The sequence below is a fragment of the Sinohyriopsis cumingii genome, chromosome 17, assembly GCF_028554795.1.
Source record: "Sinohyriopsis cumingii isolate HCF-2022 chromosome 17, ASM2855479v2, whole genome shotgun sequence".
NCBI classification, from domain to species: Eukaryota; Metazoa; Mollusca; class Bivalvia; order Unionida; family Unionidae; genus Sinohyriopsis; species Sinohyriopsis cumingii.
In genome coordinates, this window is record NC_142977.1 from 114,389,778 (window position 1) to 114,393,680 (window position 3,903).

Consider the following 3,903-nt stretch of genomic DNA (forward strand, 5'->3'; position numbering starts at 1 on the left):
CTAGGTTCTGTGCACTTTTTATCACATTAAAGATTTCCATCATTGAAATCGGTAGGGGTTACAAACAAACGGGGAGGTATATTCAGACTATAGAATTCAAAATTCTGGACGACTGGGCTGTATCTGGTCCATCAGATTCTGGATGACTGGGCTGTATATGGTACACCAGATTCTGGATGACTGGGCTGTATCTAGTACATCAGATTCTGGATGACTGGGCTGTAACTGGTACACCAGATTCTGGATGACTGGGCTGTAACTGGTACACCAGATTCTGGATGACTGGGCTGTAACTGGTACACCAGATTCTGGATGACAAGGTTGTAGCAGCACACAAGGATCTAGATGACTGGGCTGTATCTGGTACACCAGATTCTGGATGGCAAGGTTGTATCTGGCACACCAGATTCTGGATGGCTGGGCTGTATCTGGTACACCAGATTCTGGATGACTGGGCTGTATCTGGTACACCAGAATCTGGATGACTGGGCTGTAACTGGTACACCAGATTCTGGATGGCAAGGTTGTATCTGGTACATCAGATTCTGGATGGCAAGGTTGTATCTGGCACACCAGATTCTGGATAGCTGGGCTGTATCTGGTACACCAGATTCTGGATGACTGGGCTGTATCTGGCACACCAGATTCTGGATGGCTGGGCTGTATCTGGCACACCAGATTCTGGATGGCTGGGCTGTATCTGGTATACCAGATTCTGGATGACTGGGCTGTAACTGGTACACCAGATTCTGGATGGCAAGGTTGTAGCAGCACACAAGGATCTAGATGACTGGGCTGTATCTGGTACACCAGATTCTGGATGGCAAGGTTGTATCTGGCACACCAGATTCTGGATGGCTGGGCTGTATCTGGTACACCAGATTCTGGATGACTGGGCTGTATCTGGTACACCAGAATCTGGATGACTGGGCTGTAACTGGTACACCAGATTCTGGATGGCAAGGTTGTATCTGGTACATCAGATTCTGGATGGCAAGGTTGTATCTGGCACACCAGATTCTGGATAGCTGGGCTGTATCTGGTACACCAGATTCTGGATGACTGGGCTGTATCTGGCACACCAGATTCTGGATGGCTGGGCTGTATCTGGCACACCAGATTCTGGATGGCTGGGCTGTATCTGGTATACCAGATTCTGGATGACTGGGCTGTAACTGGTACACCAGATTCTGGATGGCAAGGTTGTATCTGGTACATCAGATTCTGGATGGCAAGGTTGTATCTGGCACACCAGATTCTGGATGGCTGGGCTGTATCTGGTACACCAGATTCTGGATGACTGGGCTGTATCTGGCACACCAGATTCTGGATGGCTGGGCTGTATCTGGTACACCAGATTCTGGATGGCTGGGCTGTATCTGGTACACCTGATTCTGGATGACTGGGCTGTATCTGGCACACCAGATTCTGGATGGCTGGGCTTTATCTGGTACACCAGATTCTGGATGACGGCTGTAACTGGTATACCAGATTCTGGATGGCAAGGTTGTATCTGGTACATCAGATTCTGGATGGCAAGGTTGTATCTGGCACACCAGATTCTGGATGGCTGGGCTGCATCTGGTACACCAGATTCTGGATGACTGGGCTGTATCTGGCACATCAGATTCTGGATGGCTGGGCTGTATCTGGTACACCAGATTCTGGATGACTGGGCTGTAACTGGTACACCAGATTCTGGATGGCAAGGTTGTATCTGGTACACCAGATTCTGGATGGCTGGGCTGTATCTGGTACACCAGATTCTGGATGACTGGGCTGTATCTGGTACACCAGATTCTGGATGGCAAGGTTGTAGCAGCACACAAGGATCTAGATGACCAGGTTGTGACTTGATTCTAAATTTGTGATTTCTTCAACATACTGGCAACTTAATGGTCTGGGAAATTAAACAAATACAAACAGCAACACAAGTTCGCATGCTACACAATGTCCACACAGACAAAATGAAGTGTCATCAATTTATTCCAACATGAGGTATTTACCAAAGCACACACAGCATGCATCGCAGATGACAATGAGGAAAGTTAAAACTGACAAAATATGAATCAGTACATAAACTGTTCTTTAAAATAACTTTTACAAGTCATTCTGTTCACTCATTCTTACATCAGTTATCATGTTATGTTGCTAGGAGTCAGAATGACCAGGTTGGGACTAATTCCAAATCTTGCTAAGAGTCTGAATGATCAGGTTGGGACTAATTCTAAATCTTGCTTGGAGTCTGAATGACCAGGTTGGGACTAATTCTAAATCTTGCTAGGAGTCTGAATGACCTGGTTGGGACTAATTCCAAATCTTGCTAAGAGTCTGAATGACCAGGTTGGGACTAATTCTAAATCTTACTAGGAGTCTGAATGACCAGGTTGGGACTAATTCTAAATCTTGCTTGGAGTCCAAATGACCAGGCTGGGACTAATTCTAAATCTTGTTTGGAGTCTGAATGATCAGGTTGGGACTAACTCTAAATCTTGCTAAGAGTCTGAATGACCAGGTTGGGACTAATTCTAAATCTTGCTAGGAGTCTGAATGACCAGGTTGGAACTAATTCTAAATCTTGCTAGGAATCTGAATGACCAGGTTGGGACTAATTCTAAATCTTACTAGGAATCTGAATGACCAGGCTGGGACTAATTCTAAATCTTACTAGGAATCTGAATGACCAGGTTGGGACTAATTCTAAATCTCGCTAGGAGTCTGAATGACCAGGTTGGAACTAATTCTAAATCTTGCTAGGAATTTGAATGACCAGGTTGTGACTAATTCTAAATCTTACTAGGAGTCTGAATGACCAGGTTGGAACTAATTCTAAATCTTGCTAGGAATTTGAATGACCAGGTTGGGACTAATTCTAAATCTTGCTAGGAGTCTGAATGACCAGGTTGGAACTAATTCTAAATCTCGCTAGGAGTCTGAATGACCAGGATGGAACTAATTCTAAATCTCGCTAGGAGTCTGAATGACCAGGTTGGGACTAATTCTAAATCTTACTAGGAATTTGAATGACCAGGTTGGGACTAATTCTAAATCTTACTAGGAATTTGAATGACCAGGTTGGGACTAATTCTAAATCTTACTAGGAATTTGAATGACCAGGTTGGGACTAATTCTAAATCTTGCTAGGAGTCTGAATGACCAGGTTGTGACTAATTCTAAATCTTGGTAGGAGTCTGAATGACCAGGTTGGAACTAATTCTAAATCTTACTAGGAATTTGAATGACCAGGTTGGGACTAATTCTAAATCTTACTAGGAATTTGAATGACCAGGTTGGGACTAATTCTAAATCTTACTAGGAATTTGAATGACCAGGTTGGGACTAATTCTAAATCTTACTAGGAATTTGAATGACCAGGTTGGGACTAATTCTAAATCTTACTAGGAATTTGAATGACCAGGTTGGGACTAATTCTAAATCTTGCTTGGAGTCTGAATGACCAGGTTGTGACTAATTCTAAATCTTGGTAGGAGTCTGAATGACCAGGTTGTGACTAATTCTAAATCTTGGTAGGAGTCTGAATGACCAGGTTGGAACTAATTCTAAATCTTGGTAGGAGTCTGAATGACCAGGTTGGGACAAATCTTGGTAGGAGTCTGAATGACCAGGTTGGGACTAATTCTAAATCTTGGTAGGAGTCTGAATGACCAGGTTGGGACAAATCTAGGTAGGAGTCTGAATGATCAGGTTGGGACAAATCTTGGTAGGAGTCTGAATGACCAGGTTGGGACAAATCTTGGTAGAAGTCTGAATGACCAGGTTGGGACAAATCTTGGTAGGAGTCTGAATGACCAGGTTGGGACAAATCTTGGTGGTGTCTACTATAATACTTTCTCACACCCATCATCAAATAAATTTTCCAGAACTGTTTGTAACAAGAATATA